The sequence below is a fragment of the Hyperolius riggenbachi genome, chromosome 5, assembly GCF_040937935.1.
Source record: "Hyperolius riggenbachi isolate aHypRig1 chromosome 5, aHypRig1.pri, whole genome shotgun sequence".
Taxonomy (NCBI): Eukaryota; Metazoa; Chordata; class Amphibia; order Anura; family Hyperoliidae; genus Hyperolius; species Hyperolius riggenbachi.
In genome coordinates this window covers 312,290,784-312,314,694 of record NC_090650.1, presented here as the reverse complement: position 1 = coordinate 312,314,694, position 23,911 = coordinate 312,290,784, and the positions used below count along the sequence as shown (strand labels likewise).

General features: G+C 42.5%; 1 protein-coding gene across 2 annotated transcripts in view; it reads left to right on the top strand.

Moving 5' to 3' along the window:
- Nucleotides 1-23,911, top strand: part of ARHGAP28 (Rho GTPase activating protein 28) — a 185,376-nt gene that overhangs the window by 37,803 nt on the left and 123,662 nt on the right. Inside the window, exon 1 of one of the 2 annotated variants that reach the window (XM_068237205.1) lies at nucleotides 18,030-18,578. The exons of the other annotated variant lie outside the window; for it this stretch is intronic. The gene's annotated coding sequence lies outside the window, so the exon portion shown is untranslated. Of the gene's footprint in view, nucleotides 1-18,029; nucleotides 18,579-23,911 lie in introns of those variants that run through there. 2 annotated transcript variants of the gene reach the window in all.

The following is a 23,911-nucleotide window of genomic DNA, read 5'->3' as shown; positions in this document are numbered from 1 at the left end:
GTGTCTTTTAAAGAGATGCAGGTACTTCACTTTTTAACTTTGTTTTTTTTATTAATTTGGCCTCGTAAGTCCTTTAAGGCCTCTTTCAGATGGGAGAAATTAACTGTGTGCTTCCTGGGTTCAGCATCCCATCTGCCACTCACTACCGCAATGAAAGAAATGCAGAAGAATGGCAACCTTTGTAACACCACCTGCTTCAGCGCATGACTCACGGTGGCATTACCTGGTGGAAGAGAGACTCTCAGATGTGACTTCATGGGGGAGGGGTCTATAAACTATGCCACCAGCGCTAACACATGCCCAGTTGCTGCAAGAGAGCAGCTAACAGGTGGCAAATTTACCCTCTTTAGCTGCCCATAGAAATGAGCCCTAACAGTCAAGAAAGTAAATAATGAAATGTGCAAATTAAATGTTAAAAAATAATCTAGTTCAAGGCGTTCTACAGTATGCAATACTCAAATAATAAGACTGATATAGTTCAGTTGCCACAGTCAATGTTCTATATTCCTCCTGTATTCAGATCCTCATATGGAGAGATGCAGGCATTGGCGACCCTCACAGAGAATAAACAAGAAAAACAAATATAGTGAAGCCCTGTTGGGTCCTTTTATCCACATACAACAACCCAGTTCCCTCCAGTGTTAGTGCCAACGAATCATGTGAGAACTTCCTTCACTATAGTAGGCAAATAATTACGCTCGCCAGCTGACGTGGCTGACCGATTACAGACAGCTCAGCTCACATATGTATAGACCATCAGTGCCTCACGAGGAAATCCATAAAAACAACAAGGATATACATAGTGTAAACAGTGGCGGCTCCAGGAATTTTTTTTAGGGGTGCTATGCAGGTGCTGGGCCAATTTCCGGGGGAGCTGACGACGGCAAAAAATGGGTGGGGCTACAACCTGCGGAGCGCGAAGTGCGCCGTGGTGAAATAATGGGCGTGGTCATGACTGGATGAGGGCGGGGCTAACTGTAATTTAAAGTGAACCCAGGGTGAGAGTGATATGGTGGCTGCCATATTTATTTCCTTTTAAACAATTCTAGTTGCCTGGCAGCCCTGCTGATCTATTGGCTGCAGTAGTTAACTGAATTACACCAGAAACAAGCATGCAGCTAATCTTGTCAGTTCTGACAATATTGTCAGAAACGCCTGACCTGCTGCATGCTTGTTCAGGGTCTATGGTTGAAAGAATTAGAGGCAGAGGACCAACACGGCAGCCAGGCAGCTGGTATTACTTAAAAGGAGATAAATATGGCAGCCCCAATATTATTCTCACCTCGGGTTCCCTTTAAAAGTGCAACGCAAAGACAGAGTGCCCAAGTTTTGGTGACCCTTTCCCCAGAAAATTCACATAAATGTGCAGGTTTTTTCAAGAAAATACACGTAATGTGAGCAGATTTGAACAAAGAAAACGTTCAATGACCCCAATATGCACAATTGTTATCAGATATGACCCCAATATGCACAATCGTTATCAGATATGACCCCAATATGCACAATCGTTATCAGATATGACCCCAATATGCACAACCGTTATCAGATATGACCCCAATATGCACAACCGTTATCAGATATGACCCCAATATGCACAACCGTTATCAGATATGACCCCAATATGCACAACCATTATCAGATATGACCCCAATATGCACAACCGTTATCAGATATGACCCCAATATGCACAACTGTTATCAGATATGACCCCAATATGCACAATCCTTATCAGATATGACCCCAATATGCACAATCGTTATCAGATATGACCCCAATATGCACAACCGTTATCAGATATGACCCCAATATGCACAATCATTATCAGATATGACCCCAATATGTACAATCTTCAGTAGATCTAACCCCAATATGCACAATGCTCAGCAGTTCTGACCACAATCAGCAGCACCACCTGAAAAAGAAAAGAAAACCCCATTTACTCACCTAGTCAGAAGACCTCCTGTTCTGACCTCCTCCTCTCCCGACCTCCTTGTGGCGCGCAGCTCAGCTCCCACGATACTCTTCCTTCCTGCAGCAGCCTGCATTTCCCGGCGAGCAGGGCTACGGGAAAATGGCCGCCCGAAGCCCTGCACTGCAGACTCCAAGTCTGCAGAGCAGGGCTTCGGGCGGCCATCTTACCGTAGCCCTGCCTGCTGCTCCGAGCTACCGCTGTGAACTGACTCGGCGTCTCTTAGACGCCTGAAGTCAGTTCACGCCAGGGGGTGCTTGGACAAATTTAGGGGGTGCTTAAGCACCCCCAAGCACCCCCCTGGCGCCGCCACTGAGTGTAAAACCTTTTATTTGAAAATCCACACCACCTCGTGTAAGAGTGACCCAACAAATCACACTGCACTAGTGTAAAATTGCATGCACAAGGTACAACAATACGCTTACCAGAACTTGTAGCTGACCCCTCACAGACCAGCCAGTGAAGCTTGTACGCTCTACGGTGGGCAATGGCTGACTTCCTCCTCTCAACCTTATAAAAACTCCCAAAAGAGGCTCCCATAGTGTAAAAACATTTCATAGATCATTGGAATAAAAAGATTGCGCAATTACAAACTTCCAGTATAATGCGCATTTCAGTAGAAGAAAATCACATGTACTCCATAGCACAGGGGTCCCCAAACTTTTTCGGTCAAGTGCCGGGTCAACATACTTCAAACTAATAGGGGGCCAGAGTATACATAATATGATGTAGAAAACATTACATTGAACCTAGATAGTGTAAACAATTACCTGTTTACATGTGCAGCACAATTGTCTCCCATTTAACCAAAGCAGATATTATGCCTCCAATATAGCATGTGCAGATAGTATAAAACCTCTTTTCACCAGACAGTAAAGCATACTCAGGGAGCAACCCGTCGTCCAATTGGACAGCAGTGTGACTTGATGCGGAATTGGATTGGAAGCCAGCGAATGATTGCTCGCCGGCTTTCCTGTGGATTGATGGTACCAGCACTGCTATTCTATATGCGAGGCACCAATATTTAAAGATGCAGTGGACTGCATCTATAAGTAATCCATTTTGTGAGTGGGGGCCGGTGAAAAAGCCTCAGGGGGCTGCATTCGGGGGCCTTAGTTTGAGGACCACTGCCATAGGGTCTCTTCCTGCCCTGCCCGAAACTCCGCCCTACCGGTTTTGTCACGAATGACTCATCAGGGGCTGAGGAGGTATATAGAACATTGACTGTGACAACTGGACTTCCTCCTCTCAACCTTATAAAAAACTCCAAAAAAGAGGCTCCCATCGCGTAAAAACGTTTAATAGATCATTGGAATAAAAAGATTGTGCACTCACAAACTTCCAGCATAATGCGCATTTCAGTAGAAGAAAATCACATGTACTCCATAGCGTTTCTTCCTACTCTGCCCGAAGCTCCGCCCTATCGGTTTTGTCACAAATGACTCATCAGGGGCTGAGGAGGAATATAGAACATTGACTGTTGCAACTGGACTATATCTGTGTTATGACTGTAGAGCACCTTGTACTATATGTTTTATTAGTTTTAGGAGATCAGCCTCTCTTTACAGAGTGCTCCAGAACTTTCACTGTGTACTGTTTGGTATAGAGGAAGGCGCGCATCTGCCACCTGTAATAATAAGAAATAATCTAGCAATCTTCTTAGACCAGTTTTTAAATTGTTGTGGTAGGAACTTATATAAGCTTAGTCCTTCCAACTTTACAAAAATGTATTCATTGCTGATCTAAGACTGTTGTTGTGTGTAATAATTGTTTCACCCTAGGGGCTTGATTCACAAAGCCGGGATAACTCATATCATGGCCGCACTAGCGTTTTGCGTGCGTTATAACACGCGTAGCGTTTTGTGCGCAATCGCAAATTTTCTCGGGAAAACGTGTGCATTTTCATGTGAAAATTACGATTGCGCATGAAAACCTTTACGCACGTTATAACGCATGCAAAACATTAGCGTGCCCCTGTTATTAGTTATCACGGTTTTGTGAATCAAGCTCAATGGGCTCAAATCTGGTAGCGTTTAGTAAATAATTACCTCATGGTATTGGGTTTACCTCATGAGGGAAATCAACTGAACCACTGAAATACCTCATGTTTTACCTTATGTTTTACCTCATGTTCGGAAATGGAGAAAAATCTCTCAGAATTGATAAAAGAAGAGGAAAATACCTGATGAGGTATTTTACCTACAAAAAAAATATTTACCTCACATAGCTACCAGAATTGAGCCCAATGTGTTCTTTCCACCACAACCTATGATCTGCCATGATTTTCTTTAAGGTCAGCATTGTGCTCTAGGCGAGCTAACATTGACAAAAGGAGGTCAGTGATGGAGGACACTGTATTTCTTCTGTGACAGCTGGTTTTAAAGAGGCACCAACAAAACTTAATTTTAGGTGTCGGTGACTAAAAGTATTTTCACACATTGGTGGGGTAGAGATACAAGTACTAAATAGGCACATGACCTTGGAGTCTGCATTGACCCTCTCTAACGTTATTGCATCATTTTGACAAGTTCATTAGTTAAACACAGATTCTAAGTTACATACCTGTTAAACTATATAAGGAATTTGTGTATATAATAGTTGTTAGCAGAGCTGCGTGACTGACAAGGAGACCTATGCTGATGCCCTAAGCCCAGAGTTTATCCATTACAGGCACTTTGATCAGCTTTGGGAGCACATGTTCCCATTCACCAATGACGGACCGGCGGGATGGCGATGAAGGCGAATGGGTGCGCGAGCGGGTGCGGCGAAGGTAAATAAACAAAGATGCATATCTACAACCCTAGGCCAGAGATGAAGGTCACAGGGGCATATATATGCATGGCAGAGGTAGGGAAGTGGTTAAACTGTATGTCCAAATCCAGAGTTGTCCACAAGTAAACCATCTATCTACATATACCATTATGTATATGACTCGACATACAAACAAATTAGACTTAGAAACAATCTCATTTAACTGAACCTGTTTGTAAGTAGGAAACTGTCTGTGATACTTTGCTGTTCAAAGCGAACTGAGGTAGATAACAAAAATATATAAATGATTGTTATAGAAATAAATGATTGATTGGATTCTCTGTTGTACGGTGCCAGGGAAGATGTTGGTGCTATATAAATCCATTATAATGATAATTGAACTAGCCATATTCTTGTATCCTCCACAACAGCTTAAGTTTAAGGATGTAGAAAAACAAGGAAGAAAAGGACAAGGAAGCATCTGTACTCTGCATTATAAATAACCTAAGGATGAGCTCTGAGCTCTGCTTTCCTTGTTTCTCTTCCTATTGTTAAGTCTTACCACAGTGCTGTTTACTTTACAAAATACTGAATTATGTTCAAGCAATTAGAGATTATTGATTGAGGAAGCTTTTGCTATCCCCAGGGTAACATGTGCCTTATACTGTGTGTGTTCTGTCTGCATGAACCAAATTGAACAATTACCGCTCCACAGGGGATATGCTTAGCATCAATAATGGGACTGCTTGTATTTTATAGGCCTGGACCTCAATTCAGGGCATGGACAACAAATGTATATGAAAAGTGATGTGCTATGGTCAGATCAAATATAGTATCTGAAATATATTAAATCACTTGATTTGCAAAAACAAACAGAAAAAAAGCTTGTAGGCCTTAATAAAAAGGTTTGAAAAATCTGAATGTATTAAGTTCATTTAAAATGTTACTCTATTTCCACTAACAAAAACAAACATCATTTATTAGGCTGCCTTCACACTTATCCTTGTGATTTTCATTTCCGGGCGCATTTTTGCACTTCTTTTTTATTTGCAATTTTTCAGCTCAGAATCTTCTTTTGTTTGTGCACTTTTTTAATGCATATTTTCAGAATGTGATTTTCGTGCATACTAATAAAGTTCATTACATGAAATTGTATTCATTAAATTTAATTGAAATTTGCATGCGAAAATTCACAGTTGCCACTGGCTTGCATTGGATGCAAATCGCAGGTGCATTGCCCAAAAAAAGCAGACTTGCCTAGCACATTCTTGGATTTGCGCCTAACTGGATGTTCTTTCACTGTCTCCTACACCAATACTAACTCCTCTGCATGTCCGATGTCTGTAGGTGTACCACAAGACTCCATTCTTGAACTTATTCTCTTCTTCATCTATACTCATGACCTGGGACAATTAATACGCTTTTTTTGGTTTCTAGTATCACTGTTATGCTGATGACAACCAAATCTGTTTCTCAGCTCCTGACCTCTTTACACTATTATCTTGAGTCCCTGACTGTCTGCCTGCCGTTTCTACATTAATTTCATCCTGTTGACTTGTATTAGATGTATGGCGAATGTGACTTTGCAAAAACGCAAATTGCACACAAATTCTGGTATGTGTGAAAGCAGCCTAACACAGACATACTTCTTTGTCCTCGTTAGCTGACCTTATGTACTGAATTGAACTCTTAACAAGAAGTGGTATGTGGGAGAGATTAGTGCATATTGCATCTCCCCATTGCTTTCCTGTGTCATGAATGTGTCCTTGTAGTAAACCTGAGGACACTAAAGTGACTGAAAATGTATTTACTGTTTTTTGCAGACTTCCGTGCAATTCCAGGACAAGTGAGGTGTGAGATTTCTGTGAAGAATTGTATTTAAAACTGCATACTGTTGCCATGGATTTTGTACCTACATTAGGAAGTTATGACAACTGTAGAGAGGGTGTGTGGCATTGATATATGTTGTATTATACGTAAATTATCGTGGGAGATCATTCCTACAATCCAGTAGAAAAAATGTGCCTAATAAGTTAAAAGTATGCTTAGATGCAATTGGTGATAGCTTGTCTGCTGTTTTCTTATTTACAGCCTTTATATTTTCATGTTTTCAGTCTCTCATGGGGGAACATAAGCACCCTGGATGTGAGTCTATGTATTTAAATATTTGATTTTGGACTGATTGCACTGATACTGTGTTGTGTATTATGTGTAAGTCTGTGTCCTGCATTTACCTTTCTCTGTATGTGAAAATGACTGTTGGTTCCCCTGAAACATTTTCCTGCTTTCATCTGTCATTATTACAGTGCTAATGATTTGCTAAATATGACTGGTTGCTATGTTTCCTAAATATGAGGCCTTGGCCTACAGTCTTATCATTTTAAAAGAAAACAATTGTTTTAGGCTTAATGAAAACCCAATAATCCGGACACCAATATTCATGACTAGAGATGGTGAAAGTTGTCCAATGGGAGAAGCTTGAGAAGGCAGAAAGGCTCAAACACAATTTACGACTCAGGCCTGAGTCTTGCATGCATATAAGAAAAAGTCATTTTGAACGCTGATAAGCAAAACAACAGAGCAGCCCAGTAGAGAGTATCACAGAATTGATTTATAGAGGAGCATATTATCAATACAATCAGGTGATTGATTTCTAAGTTTATGTCTAAGTTTATGATTGGCTGATCATTATCATGAAATTATTTCTCAAGCTAGGCATACATGAGTTGATTATGGCCACTCAATGCTGCACCAGTCAATGTGGCCATAATCACTACCTTATCTCTCACTCCATGGAATTTTTTCCAAACACCTTTTCTATTGATAAACTGTCTGAAAGTTCATGAGTTGGGCATGATGAGGAAAAGAGATTCAATTAAAGTGATTGATTTAATAAAAAATAAAAAAAAAAAAACACAAATGTATGACTAACCTTACTTATGCTTTCTGTATTATTATACACAGGAAGCAGAAATGAGACAAGATCAAATGATCATAACCAGCCAGTAAGTTAGCAACCTGATTAAACCAATCCTCTCCACAAGTTCTCCTCATGCAGCATGAACATGAACCTTACTTACTTAGACAAAGACAAGACAAATAACATTTATATTGCGCTTTTCTCCTTGCGGACTCAAAGCGCAAGAGCAGAGCAGCAGCCACTAGGGCGCGCTCTATTGGCAGTAGCAGTGTAAGGGAGACTTGCCAAAGGTCTCCTACTGAATTAGTGCTGGCTTACTGAACAGGCAAAGCCGAGATTCGAACCCTGGTCTCCTGTGTCAGAGGCAGAGCCCTTAACCATTACACAATCAGCCAACTTACTGTTAATATCAATGCCCCTTTCCTGCTGTTCATACTTGTGAGGGGTCACCTCCATTCCCGCTGCTTGCCCTGTGTGCATGCATCCATCCAGGGGCGTAACAATATGCCCTAGGACCCCCCCCCCCCCCCCCTCGATTGCAGTGTGGGCTTAGGGCTGTGGGGACCTGCTCCTCCTCCCTCTCCTCATCCACATGCAGGGAGCGGTGTAATATTTACTTTCTCTAGCACTGAAAGTCTTCTCCGTGCTTCACAGCCACACTGATGCTAGTCACGTGATCGCAAGCCAGAGGATGGTAGCAGAGAGTGTGCCGCTGTGATGCATGGAGGAGACCCGTTTTGGTTGATATGTAGAAGGGAGTTTTTTCAATATTTTTTATTGGCTGGCGGCACTTGCAAAGGGGAGGGTGGTTGAGGGGCCTATCAAACCAAGGGGCCCCATGCTATATTTACATACATTCTAGTTATGCCCCTGCATGGATGCTCCATGCTGTGGAACACATGGGAATAGCAGGCTGTTCTTGCACTTTCACCTTGCCTGCTGTATCATTGTGACGGTGTATGAGTTATTATGTGGGGGAGGGGGCAGGCCAAGCTTTCGGTGCCTATACTAAACATCTAAAATAGTGATCGGGCATGTTTTTTTGCCAGATGACTATTCTGCAATCTGGTCCAAGCTGCAAATGCAATTTTCCTAAGAAATGGTTTAACTTTTGTTGGGGGGGGGGGGGGGGGGGGGAGGGGGGGTTTCAAGGGAGCAAGCGTTTCATCTGATACTGTATATTTAACATATTTTGCAATATATATTCATTAATATATATTAATTGTCTGCTGTGCTGCTCCTCTGTGCATTTTAGATTTAGTTGTGCAACTTTTAAATGTCACAGATTTATAACCCAGACATTGTGAAGTCACCACCAATACTGTGTAGAGCCAAGTTGTAATTTTAGATGAATGTGGGATATTTATTGTAGGCTTTTCACTATTCTCCACTTACTCATCTGTTTTACTGAATTTTAATTGCTTTTATATTTTTCATTCCAAAATGATTTCTTCAGCTTAGTTATCTTTCAGTTTCAGATTATATAGAATTTGTGATTGTCAAGCCAATGCCAAGATCCACTTTGGATGGTGTGTTTGTTATTTTTAAAGCCCAGCTACAGCCCAAACTTTATTTTTGTTTGGCTCTTAAACTTTTTTATGGGCTATTATTGCTGCATTTTTATTAGGTAGAATTTTTATTGCTTCCTTCATTGACAGTACTGGATGTTACATTTGGCCAGTACCAGCAGAGATGGCAGAGGAGAAGAGGTAGGAATCTATTGGATTAAAACTGCTGTCATTTTACTTTTAATGGTGACACCTTGTGCTTACTTTAGTCTTTTAGTGTCATTGCAACAGGGAGTGAAGGGGACATTTACAAATCAGAACACTTAGGCTGGTTTCACAGTGGGACGTTACAGGCGCACGTTAGAGCAGCCTGTAACGCACCCCACCGCACAGCAATGAAAAATCAATGGGCTGTTCACAGTGCCCAGGTTGCATTACAGTGTAACGCTGCACCATAATATGACGTACTGCATGCAGTACTTCGTAAGCGGCAGAGCCGCGTTAGACTGTTTGCACATGCTCAGTAACGTTGGGGAGGAGCGGAGAGCTGCCAGGCACATGGCTAATTAATATTCACTGCACTCAGTGACGTACAGTGTTTACTTCCTGGAGCGGCCGCTCTGTGCAGCGATTGGCCGGCGGGACCACGTGATGCCGCATGCGTCCAAGAGTGCGCATCACGGCATCACGGACGCTAGAGTGAGCTGCACAACGTGGCTCCAAAGCAGAGAGCACCAGGCGTTGCGTTAGGGGCACGTTATGCGACCATAACGTCCCCTAAAACGCAACGTCCTGGTGTGAAATCAGCCTTACTTTACCAACAAGCTGACATAGATTCCAACCCTTAATTGTCCAGAAAAAAGTATGGGCTGAAAAAGCATGGGCTGCTTTACAGTTTCCTTTCCCCTTGTGCCAATATCAACAGGGCCCTGACACCAGTGTTGAAGGCAAGGGGATTCTCCCCACCTGCGTGTGCCCAAAGAGAAGGCGGGAGTTATATAAAAGGGAGGGTTTATGGTGCATCTGGTCACGTCATTAATAAGGTGTACCTTATGGTCTTTCAGCTACACGCTTACCTGTGTGTCATGAAGAGTTAAATCACATGGCTGTTGTAGTATATTATTTTTCTCCAAATGGTGCTAGATGTCTTCAGAGTTCTTCTTTGTGACCACCCTCTTGATCTGGGACCACATGTTACTAGAAGTTTTCTATGTTACTAGAAGTTGTGCAAAGTTGCTCGAAGGTCCTTTGTCACGTAGGCTGAAGCCATGTCCCTGATAGGAAGGGTCAATGAGGTGCAAAAATGTTATGCGATTTTTATGCAAATATGTGCAGCTTGAAAATGCTACTGCTTGCTGAATTTGATTGTTCCATTTTCAAGTTGCATACATTTGCATAAAATGGCATCTACTCAGAATTGCTGCATGTTATTGACCACCTCTAGTCTAGTTGCTGAAAGTCTTTATGTTGATATAAGAGATTCTTTTCCCAGCATCTGATGTCCTTTTTGAGTTCTCTTTGAGCTCCAGAGGTACATTGATGTAATCCTGCCAGCCATGCTGATATTATAAAAAAAAAATACATATATCCAGGCACATCGCCTCTAGTTAGGACATTAAATAAGTTATTAAGGAAAGGGAGGTGCTGAAGGGGGTGTGGCTAGAAAACAGCAAAAATCTATTAACCCTTCGCACTCTCACATGCAAATGTTCAAACAAATGCATTCGCAGATTCACTCATCCAGTCACAACTGTTATCCCTACAGCTAAATTAAAAGCCGGGGTTTTAGTTCACAGAAGAATGCATTCTTATGCTTAGTCACCTATACTGCGCAGAAGTACCCAGGTAAACATAGGTGTCCTAACTCTGGCCCTGTAACATGCATAGTGCAAACATGCAAACACATTCATTGTATCAAACCTATCAATGGATTAGGAGCACACATCCTGACGTCCTCTCCTGGGACAGACAGTGCATCTTACCAATCGCACAAGGGAGCTAACGTTGTGTCCATGTGCACAATGCACATACACCAGCATGAGCTGTGTGCATGCTGACAAACACATACAGGGGAAGGAGGGAGTGCACTGAATTAGACCCTAGCCACAGGGGTCAGTAACAAGAAAAAAATACATACATCCAGGCACATCGCCTCTAGTTAGGACATTAAATAAGTTATTAAGGAAAGGGAGGTGCTGAAGGGGGTGTGGCTAGAAAACAGCAAAAATCTATTAACCCTTCGCACTCTCACATGCAAATGTTCAAACAAATGCATCTTACCAATCGCACAAGGGAGCTAACGTTATGTGTCCATGTGCACAATCAATGCACATACACCAGCATAAGCTGTGTGCATGCTGACAAACACATACAGGGGAAGGAGTGCTCTCCCTCCTTCCCCTGTATGTGTTTGTCAGCATGCACACAGCTTATGCTGGTGTATGTGCATTGTGCACATGGACACATAACATTAGCTCCCTTGTGTGATTGGTAAGATGCACTGTCTGTCCCAGGAGAGGATGTCAGGATGTGTGCTCCTAATCCATTGATAGGTTTGATGCAATGAATGTGTCTGCATGTTTGCACTATGCATGTTACAGGGCCAGAGTTAGAACACCTATGTTTACCTGGGTACTTCTGCGCAGTATAGGTGACTAAGCATAAGAATGCATTCTTCTGTGAACTAAAACCCTGGCTTTTAATTTAGCTGTAGGGATAACAGTTGTGCCTGGATGAGTGAATCTGCGAATGCATTTGTTTGAACATTTGCATGTGAGAGTGCGAAGGGTTAATAGATTTATGCTGATATTAAAGACACACCTATATAAAAAAGGAGAACCGAGAGCCCAATATAGTGTAGTAAGTCAAGGCAATTGGTATAATGAGAAGGAGTAAAATGTATACTTACAAACCAGGGTTACCTCCAGGCAACCACTGTATAAGCAGATGAGGAGATTAACCTGTCCTCACTCAGGATTAAGAAGTCGCTCTCTGTAGACGTGAAGAAAAAGGGGTATCCCCCTCTACCAAGGGTGGATGTAAAATGTATCATAAACTGAACAGAGGCGCCAAAAGGATAAAAACAATATTTAAAATATTTAAAATTGCTTAGGAGGCAGTGGTGGACTTACCTCCTTCAAGCAGACACAAAAAGCTGTGTAATTCAACAAAAGTAAATTTATTGGTACACTCCAGGGTTTTATCACAACGCGTTTCGCAGGTCTATACCCGCTTCATCAGGCAGTAAGGGTAGGAGTACACAACAGCAGTATGTCAGAGTCACACTTGGTGCCTTTGTCTGTCTGTCTTATAGACACACCTGGATGAGCATTTATGTAAAAAAAGCACCTGAAAAAAAAGGGCACGGAGGACTGCTGCTAGTAGAATATCTATAAAATTACCAATATTCTACTACTTTATTCCAATAGTAAAATATCAGTAATCTTTACCAAAATGTACTATGCCTTAACTTAACCCTATTCTCACACAGAACTTTCCCTCTACCAATGACTAACCCTAAGTCCTCCCTCTACCGATGCCTAACTCGAAGACCTCCTCCTTTTGCAGACTAACCCTAAGACCTTCTTATGCAGACTAACCCTAAGACCTTCCTCTACCGATGCCTAACCCTAAGACCCCATTCTACCAATGCCTAACCCTAAGACCTTACTCTACCAATGCCTAAACCTAAGACCTCTCTCTACAGATGCGTAACCCTAAGACCTTGTTCTACCGATACCTAACCCTAAGACCTCCCTCTACCTATGCCTAACCCTTAACCCCCCTAGGTGGTGACCAACACTTTTCCAACCCCTTCCCCTCTCCCTATCCTTACCCTACTCCCCACCACAATGCCACAATTTGCAGCAAAGAAGATACATTTGGGCACCCTGAGGCGCCCGTGATTTTATCGAGGCATGCCAATATGCAAATTGCGCCTGCATAGCGGGTGTTATTGAAAAAAACAAACAAAAAATATGCAATATGTGAAAGACATTTTCTTCCTAAGTGAGTTGTATTATTAATTTTGTTTGCTGTTTATGTCTACTGAATCATCTTCCTTGTCTAGAGTTAAAATGCTGTACAGACCATACCCTGCTAGATTTAGTAATCTTACTTATCCAGCGCTATGTGTTCACTGTTCAGTGCAGCACAATAAAATAGTACTATGCATGTCATTCAGGATAGTTACCATAATGCATAACCATAAGTAGCACTGATTAGATTGCCCTGAAGATGACCACTTTTTCCAATATCCTGGAAAGTGACAGTGGTCCCAGTGCAGCAGTATGTGGCCTGAATGCTTGGTGAAAGCCATGTTCTGTATATGTATACTGTATAAGTTCCTTGTTAGTTGTTTAGAGTCACAAAACATATCAGTAGCAAAAATCAGGTTCCTTCATGATAAACACAGGTCATGTAATTTGTGACCGCAACAGGTTAACATTGTTTACCAAATGCATATTCCCAGTTTACCACAATGAATTAAAATGTGCTAAAATAGCACCTGTTAGTCAATACATTAACCTGATACTGAACAATGTGAGGTGTCATATTGCTGTAATATGGTTGCTTTACAATTTGTAAACATGAGATGTTGTGTTCTGAGAAATGAAATGCATCTGGCAGAATCACAGAATAGTAACACTAGTTATGGCTCAGTCAGTCCACTGGTCCTAGTGGAGGTCTCGGGCGTGTCAGTGTGAGCAGGCAGTCCAGCTATACCTCCACCAGCTTATGCTTTTCCTGGGTAATTACAATTTACTTCCAGCCCAGCTGGAAAATGTAATCCCTCTGTATATATACCAATCCAGCCACAGGTTCCCACTTCAGCTGTATTCGCCCTGAGCAGCTGCAGCTAAGACGTACTGGTAGAAGGCACAAACCTCTCTGCTTATGTCACATAACAGTTCTGTTCTTACAGAAGGCCAAATAAAATCAGCACTCCTACGCAGACACTAAACCAGCACTGCACTGTGTTCCCTGAGAAAGCAGATTTACGGGGTACGTTTCAATAATGTTCTTCGATACTCATCAGCTAATCAGAATACCTATATGACACTCCCTGTGTGGCCATTTCACAAATCATGATTGGCAATGCAGAACGCAGTCACTATGAGCACATGCTTGTGCTCACCAGTGATGTGTCAGTGTAGAGGAAACTGCTGAAAGTCCCCGTGAATTAATAGCAGATGTGGGTTAACTGGATTCCTAAGTCGTTACCTACTCTCCCTCAATGGATGCATTTTAAAAGTACACTTGCTAGTTAAAGAAAAATACGTGTCCATTAGATTTCATTGCTAGCTTAAAGAGGAACTCCAGTTGAATAATGTAATAAAAAAGTGCTTCATTTTTACAATAATTATGTATAAATGATTTAATCAGTGTTTGCCCACTGTCCCTTATTTACATTCTGACATTTATCACATGGTGACATTTTTACTGCTGCCAGGTGATGTCAGTGGAAGGAGATACTGCTTGCTTCTTTGCCAGTTGGAAACAGCTGTAAACCGCTATTTCACGCAATGCAATGAGGTTCACAGACAGAAAACTGCCAGGACCATGGTCCTCACAGTTTTCTGTGGGAGAGGTTTCACCACAATATCAGTCATACAGCGCCCCCTGATGATCCGTTTGTGAAAAGGAATAGATTTCTTATGTAAAAGGGGGTATCATCTACTGATTGGGATGAAGTTCAATTCATGGTTACGGTTTCTCTTTGATTTAAATATAGTGAAAATCCCTTATACCAGATAAACCATTGGCAGTGATGGGCAAAATTGAGAAATGTATTTTTGCCAGAAAAATTTGGCAGAAAAATCATAAATATATGGCAATACTCATAATACTCAATGGGGAAGACAGATTTAAACCTGAAACAAGAGGAACCACAGTATTTTTACTTACCTGGGGCTTCTTCTACCCCCTTGTAGTCTAGTCTGCCAGCTCTCTCAGCGTCTTCTGGTCCAATCCGATGAGCTGCTGCAGCCAAATAAAAGTGTGCAATCCCAGTGGCTACTTCGTATGGGCGGCTCTGGCCATGCACCTCCTTGAACGCACTTCCATGGCCATAATGCCGTTCTACCCCTGCCCAGTTAGTTAAGGCTTTCAACTGCTCAGGTGCAGAACGCTCCTGGCCATGGAAATGCAACTAAAAAGGTGCATGGCAGCAGTCTAGTAGCCTGAAAGGAGCTGATGGACTACAGGATGAAGCCCCAGTTAAGGAATTGGAAGAAACCCCAGTTAAGTATAAATCCTTGTGTTTCTCTCAAGACAGGTACACTTTAAGTGGTTTTTAAAGCACTGTACTAACACTTCAGCTCTTACCCATACAGCGCCTCGCTCCTCTACCCCTCGCTCCAGACCTGCTTTGCCACATGTTCCTCTTCTCCCCTGGCATCTTCTGATATAGCTGTACACTGCTGCCACCTGCCGCTGTACAGCTCTGGGTCCTCCGTTCCGTGTGGCCTCCGTACTTCCGTATTGGTCCAGCCACTGTAACACCAGCAGCGTACGTGCCCTGGGGTCACATCTCTCAAAAGAGAAGGAACAGTTTAACATCCATATGAATGGCTAAACACAGTCTGATGGTGTAGTGCAAAATAATGTCTTCTCTTTTGGTGAAAGTAACATGCAGTGGTTCTTATACGTTTTTTTTTTAATTCTGTAGAAGTTGTTTTACTAGTGAAAAAAGACCCACTATTTTCAAATCAAACATTTAAACAAAGGCAATGAGTCTGTCCCTAGGTGTTACTGGAGTTTGTTAGGAGATAATCAGGGCCGGATTTGTACTCTTTACCGCCCAAGGCCACTGTCACCAGCCGCCCCCTTCAGTATAGGTAGTGAGATGACCCCCCTTCCCTCCAGTATAGGTAGCCAAATGACCTCTCCCCCCTTTCCCTCCAGTATAGGTAGCCAGATGACTCCCTTTATCCCACCCCCGCACCCCCTTTTAGTATAGGTAGCCAGCTCGCTTTTACACTGCAGCAGCCATCAGTGTCACTCATTTCTCCACTTATCTCCAATGCAGAAGCTTCCTCTTCCTTCTCGTCTCTAATGCTGTCCAAGACCATAGCCGCCGGCCACAATGCAAAAGTGCACAGAGAGCAAGGTGGCTGCAGCACAGGTGGCTAGCAGCAGACTACCGCAGTCAGGCACTTGCCTGATCTCCCTGCATTGCAGCTTGCAAATGCTGCATCAGTTTAGCCTGCTGCTTTGGTGCCCTTGCTCTTGTGGTGCCCTAGGCCATGGCCTAGGTGGCCTTGGCCTAAATACAGCCCTGGAGATAATGTCTGCCTATCTGAACACAGGACAGCACAGCACCCTCACTTGTTAGTCCTTCCCTCACTCTCCCCCATTTATGTTTATAAAAAAACATGTAACTTTTATCACCCTTCCTTGCCTGCAATAGGAAATGTTACATAACCCTCTTAAGGTGCATACACACCGCTTCATTTTATGTCACTTGTCAGGGATCAGGACCCGTTCCCCTAGGGTGAAATCGCTGACCGGCCTGTACAGACGTGATTCAGCTATGTAGCTGACAGTGCATTCTGTTGCTATGCAGGGGGGCGGTGGGAGTGGCGCAGACAATGTGGCCGTCGTGGGAGGTGAGTTGAACCGCCGGGTGGATCGCTCGCAGGTTGGGGATCGGTGGTTGCTATAAACACATCTGACAACCGGCTCAGGCAGTCGTTAGTGTGTGTACAGGCCTTTATAAAGATACTGGAGTGGCAGTGAGAAGTTAAATGCTTAATTGCACACTGAGCAGTGAGAGACATAACAGGAATGGAAGGCTCTGTATCTGAAGTACTGGCCACAAAGAGTGAATCTCTCTGTTGCAAAGGGAGGATGCGGGCAATGGGCATGGTCAGCTTTGTGCTCACAGAGGACACCTTCCAGCGCCCCCCCCCCCCCCCCTTTGAGCAAGAGAATGATGCCCCCAAAAAAAAAAGATATTAATATAGTTGTAGTGGTCAATCATGTCAGGTGGTTCTGGAGGGGGCGTGTCCATGGCACATACATAGAGTTGACAGGTTGGAAATTATTATAGACTTTTTTCTTCTTTCAGTCATTGGTTGAGATTTAAAATAAACCTGTTCTGACTTGAAAGCGGATCCGAGATGAAAAACTAACTATAACAAGTAACTTGTCTATATACAGTATCTTTTCTAAAGTTTAGATAGTTTACACAGAAAATCTAGCTGCAAACAGCTTTAATAGAATATGATCGTCTTCCTGTGATACAATGGCAGCAGCCATGTTGTTTGTGAACATTACACAGAGGCAGGCTTATCTGTATCTTGAGCACTCAGCCTGTGAAAAAAAACTAATCCCCCTCCCTCCTCCCCTCTGCCTCTGAAATCAATGGCTAGTAACACCTCCCCCTCCTCCTGCCCAGACTGAGCTCCCATGAGCCCTTGCTACTGCCAAGGCTCTCTGAAAACCTGTAGGCGTGGTTTATTTAGTTTATAGGGAATTAGAGTATTAAAACAAAAACAAAAAAGTATTTCGCTTGAGGAATGCCCTATAAACAATAGTAAAGGAACACAATAATGCAAGTAAAAGTTTACCTCGGATCCACTTTAATGTGTTATTCCTAAGTAAGGGTTTCACATATAAAGTACTGTTTCTGTAAGAAACAAGCATGTCATTTGACGCACTGCCACTTATACTCCCACAGTTTGAGCCCAGTTGGGGGTATAGTGCATTCCTTATATTGTCTAATTTGCAAAGGAGTGAAGTAGTTCAGCAAATGTAGTTTGTAGCTTTAGCTGGCTGCTCTCCACGTAAACTCCCCTGAAGCAAAAAAAAAAATTAGCATAGACTTCATTCTTCCTTGCTGTGCTGCCAGCAGTGTATTGTTACTTTGCTGGGGATGATTGCAGCAGAGAGATTAGTCTTTTTGTATTCTCCCTATAACACTGATTTTAGCAAGTGCAGACTAGGACAGCTTGCAGATTACAAAGTTTGTGGCGACGTCCTTTGATACGCTGTCGTGGGCTGAAGTTAGACGGCTGTTTCTTTCCAACTCTCTTGACAATGATGGAACAAAATTGGCTCTTAATTAAGCTTTAATCCTGCTTCTTACTAAACAGATGAAAGGCTCACTGTGCTACAAACAGGAAAACATTACAAACATTTACGCTGTGGTCTGGAACTCCTTAAATAGTAACGGAGCAAGTTTTGTATTGTTTCCCATGCGGCGTGATTCAGCTCTTCATTGTGTCGGTGAGCTGGGAGTCCCCGTGTACGAACCTTCCACTCCCTCTATCAGTTCCTCGGGATCTCTCCACCAGTAACTGTTTCAAACTATTTTATCACCAGGAAGACAAGACGACACCCTTAGCTGACTTATTTTTAGCAAGTCCAAGCTGAGCATTTTTCTACAGTGGGCTGTACGTTTTAGGAACAATTGACCATGTTAAAGGTATGTACTCTGAAATGACATTCTCTGTTAAACTTGTTCTCATTGTCGCATTGTCACAGAGAGCTGCTGTAAACGCCGTCCTCAGACAAGCTATTGAACATATCTGAACAAATAATGTAAAAGTTTGCAAAAAGTGCCAATAAGTAAACCTAGCTTCTAGGCTATTTATTATGTTGAGTATGTTATTTGAAAGATAATTGTACTTTAATAAGTAGTAGATGAACCGCTCACTCCCAGTAAAGAGCAGTGCTGGTAACTGGAGACTGAATCCAAGGAGTGCATATAACAGAAGGAATGATCTGCACTTGTTCAAGCTGATCCAAACTTTATTTCAAAATGTATCTAAGGTCACCTAAAAGCTGACATATTTCGGTCCCAAAGGACCTTACTCATAGCTCTAATAATTGTACTTTATTGTACTGTTAAAGTAGCTTCTGATGAAGTAGTCAAGTATATATTTCTATACATTTCTATTAAAGGTCATCTAGACAAAAAACAAAATTGCTCTACCTCGACTCACCACTTAGAAAGGATCCCCAAAGTTCCCCCCTTTGTAATCAATAAAGCTGCACAAAGATGTTTTGATAATACCCTTAACAGTTGCCATCCTGATCCCTTCTGGAGGAGGAGGACCACATCATAGCAGCAGCTTGGCCTCCTATAGTCCCATCTGGGAGGAGCATGGTGCCTGCATTACTCCTCCCTTTGTGGCTGCAGGGGGTGTGGTCATGGCTGTTATAACCACTATTACTCCCTTCAGTTCTGGTAAATGGTTGGGGAATGACTATAGTACAGGGTGATGCTGCACTTGGCACTGCTTTGTGGGATGTGTCATGAGAAAGGCAGCTGGGGATTGATGGGGACCCTTATTTTTTATTTGGTGATTACTTGGAATGTGGCATAGAGGGCAGTGTGGGAGGTAGATAAAACATTTTTTGTGAAAATGGCATTAATTCCTCTGATGTGTGGACAGCACAACCCAATTATTCACAAAGATCTGCAGGAGGGTGATTGAATGGCAACCTGTACCATGCTTTACTTCCATAGAAAAGAGCAGGAGGAATGGTTAAGGACAGTTCATGCCAGTTTCCTTTCTTATAAAGAACAGCAGAATGAAGGATGAGTTGCAGTCCAAGTTGAGTGGTGGAGATTTCATCTGTCTGTTACACACTACAGAAGAGGCACTGGGGATCAGGGATGGCACCCAGCTTAGCCTTCTGATAAGTGAGGGAAGAGTATTGGTCGGCCAATGAGATTACATGATAATAGCATTACATGAAAAATGAAAATAAATGATACAGTTTTTGAACAAGCATATTTTACTTGTCTTCGTACCTTCCTTCTCAGAGTTGGGGTACAGTAGCTGAACTAAGTTCAGGGTATAATTATTTATTTATTACATAGTCAGATCAGAAGTTTACTTGCTGTTTCCACAGACTTTCTGAAGACCAGCTCAGTTCCAGAAACTTTAAACAGGCTGCTGTATTTCTGGGGAAGAAGGGTGGACTTCAGTTAAAAGTGCAGCAGGAATAAGAAGTTTTGAGCTGGTTTGTGATCACTAAGATATGGATGAGCTTCATGTAGATTACAGTTATTGTTGCATTTGCAGAACAGGGAGTTGAGGTGTAGAAAAGACACTACAAACTTTGCAGGCAAGGCTTTGTACTGCAACCATCTGAGGACTTCAAAATTGCAGTCTGAGTGCTAGTGCACACCAAAATTGCTACAGCAATTGCTGGAGCTTAGCGATTTGCAATAGCGATTTTTGTGAAGTGAATTTTGAATAAGCGTTTTTGCTCATTCAATCAAGCTGAATCGCTTCAAAAAAAGCTACATGCAGCGCGTTTACAATTTTGAGGAAACACCCTCATAGGGTTTCAGTAAGCCAAGCGCTTTTCAAAGCACTGGCGATCTGAAAAGTGCTTAGAAGAAGCACTCTTGGTGTGCACCAGCCCTGATATGTCCTTATAAGTGGTAAATTACTTGTATAGTGTGTGTGCGCTATTGATCAATGATTATTTTTGTTAGAGTTTTCCAAGTGTAGTGTAAATGCATATGCATAACGTGTAAATAAATGCACAGAGTAATCTAAATGAACAGTCTACTAAATAGTTCTGTCACAAATCCAAAAAACCAACAAGTCAAACTGGACATAACATCTGAGCAATCTTTTTATTATTCTGGCATGCCAAAATATAATTTTTCATCACTCTGCTATTGAAAAGTACCAAAAAGTAGGTGAATAAGAACTGTTAAAATGATTATGATTTTATCACATTTTATTGATTAGGTGTAAAAATATCCCCTAGGAGAAAACTTAGGAGGAAAAGTGAATTGAATAAGGGCCATTGTTTTGCTGCATAACAAAATGAATTTTCTTTTTTATTTGTCCTTTGCTCTTTTTCATTTTATGTTGTGGTTGCTGTTAGAAAGGTACATTATGGCTCAGTTAATGTTTGGGTCTGTTTTCAACCGGTTAGCTTGCTTGTGGAGATGACGTCAGCAGATGTCACAATGTAGAAACATTAGTATTCCCTCAAGGGTCTTTTTTGTAGTAAGGTTTTGTAATTCTGTTGGTTCAGGGGAAGTATTTTGAGGTTTTCAGAATGAGTTTCAATATAGGAAGAGTTAAATGTCATTATTTAAACTGGGGCAAAAAAAAAACCCATAAAGTCTGTTTTAGATGATATTGGTTTTAGTTTAGTCAAAGGTTTTGTACTTAAAGGGACACTTAAGTCAAACAAAAAAAATGAGTTTTACTCACCTGGGGCTTCCAATAGCCCCCTGCAGCTGTCCGGTGCCCTCGCCGTCTCCCTCCGATCCTCCTGGCCCTGCCGGCAGCCACTTCCTGTTTCGGTGACAGGAGCTGACAGGTTGGGGACGCGAGTGGTTCTTCGCGTTCCCAGACACATTAGCACCCTCTATGCTGCTATATGGTATATGATATATGCTATAGCAGCATAGATGGCACTATTCTGGCCAGGAACGCGAAGAATCACTCGCGCCCCCAGCCTGTCAGCTCCTGTCACCGAAACAGGAAGTGGCTGCCGGCGGGGCCAGGAGGACCGGAGGGAGACGGCGAGGGCACCGGACAGCTGCAGGGGGCTATTGGAAGCCCCAGGTGAGTAAAACTCATTTTTTTTGTTTGACTTAAGTGTCCCTTTAAGTACAAAACCTTTGACTAAACTAAAACCAATATCATCTAAAACAGACTTTATGGGTTTTTTTTTTTGCCCCAGTTTAAATAATGACATTTAACTCTTCCTATATTGAAACTCATTCTGAAAACCTCAAAATACTTCCCCTGAACCAACAGAATTACAAAACCTTACTACAAAAAAGACCCTTGAGGGAATACTAATGTTTCTACATTGTGACATCTGCTGACGTCATCTCCACAAGCAAGCTAACCGGTTGTAAACAGACCCAAACATTAACTGAGCCATAATGTACCTTTCTAACAGCATACCACAACATAAAATGAAAAAGAGCATATATGATATATGCTATAGCAGCATAGATGGCACTATTCTGGCCAGGAACGCGAAGAATCACTCGCGCCCCCAGCCTGTCAGCTCCTGTCACCGAAACAGGAAGTGGCTGCCGGCGGGGCCAGGAGGATCAGAGGGAGATGGCGAGGGCACCGGACAGCTGCAGCGGGCTATTGGAAGCCCCAGGTGAGTAAAACTCATTTTTTTTTTGTTTGACTTAAGTGTCCCTTTAACAACACAGCAAATATATTAATGTTCAAAAGAGTCTGACAAAATCCATCTAAAACCCTGCTTAAAATTTTCTTAATGAGTTTTCATATTGAAAATTAGAGTTGGGCCGAACCTCCGATTTTAAGTTCGCGAACCCTGTTCGCGAACTTTCGCAAAACGTTCGGTTCGCGAAAAAGTTCGCGAACCGCAATAGACTTCAATGGGGAGGCGAACTTTCAAAGTTTAAAAGTTTCTATCAGCTGGAAAAATGATAGAAAACATGTTTCAAAAGCTCTAATACCTGGAGCCACACCTATTTGAGTGAAATACACATCTCTGCTGGAGGACCCACCCCAGATGGCTAGGTCAAGTACCTATTCAGTAAGGAGTTCAAGGCAAGACTCCCTAACACTGCAGGGTGGCCTCTTGAGCGTGTCCCTGTGGCTGCAGCTCTTGAGCGCTTTGAGTCTGACAGGAGAAAAGTGCTATACAAATGTTTGGATTATTATTATTATTATTACTGCAGCCAAATAGATCAGCAGGGCTGCCAGGCAACTGGTATAGCTTAAAAGGAAATCAATATGGCAGCCTCCATATACCTCTCACTACAGTTCTCCTTTAAGCAACCTAATGGTTCTATTGCATTGAGCATTAATGGTACATTTTCGGCAAGCTTCACTTACTACTGTAGTGGTACAGTGCTTAGGGTGACGTGTCCACTACACAGTGAGATCTGGGTTCGATTCCCAGCTATGGTATGATGTATACTGGCTTTTAAAGTAGTATAATTCCCTGCCAGAAGAGACCCTCCTCCCTCCGGTAGGAGGGAGGAGGGAATAGGTTGAAGGGTTGAAGGGAGGTGGGAGGAGGGAGGTGGGAGGAGGGAGGAATTAAAACTCTCTAGCAGAGTGTGTACCAGCTGTCCCATAATTAATTAGTGTAGGCAGACAACTGAGTCAAATGGTATAAAGGACCTAGCTTGAAGGGAGGGTGGGCGGGCTCTCAAGCAGTGTGTTTGACCATAACATGGCTGCTGACAGTGAAATGGAGGGTAAAAATTTTGTTTTTTGATGCGAACTGGGCGAAGCGAACTTCCGCAAACGTTCACCTGCGGGTGGCGAACGCGAACCACCGAAGTTCGCCGGGAACCGTTCGCCGGCGAACCGTTCGGCCCAACTCTATTGAAAATAAGATTGTGTTAGTAGGCAGAGGAGATTACATGCGTGTTTAGTTATTCTATATTTGATGTTGTGAGCAACAGAATGTCATATACAGGGGGTGCCCAATTTATGCCAGAGTGGTATTCCATAACAATGTTTTTTCATTGAAAATCACTGTAATTAGTATTGTCGTTCTCTGTTGATACTTTAAGGTAGTATAAAACGCAAATAATTTATTTTTGCTCTAAAACATTAAACATAAGAAAAAAACAGTAAACAGTAAAAGACTGATATTATGTCACTTGAAGACATATTTACACTAACTGAAGGTAATTAAAGGGATCCTGAGCTCAGGCTAAAAATGCAATTTGGACTTACCTGGGGCTTCCTCTAGCCCTGCGTAGCCTGCAAGGTCCCCTGGCATCCTCCTGGCTCCTCTCCAGGCCAAAGTCGCCAATTAACGGAGCCACCA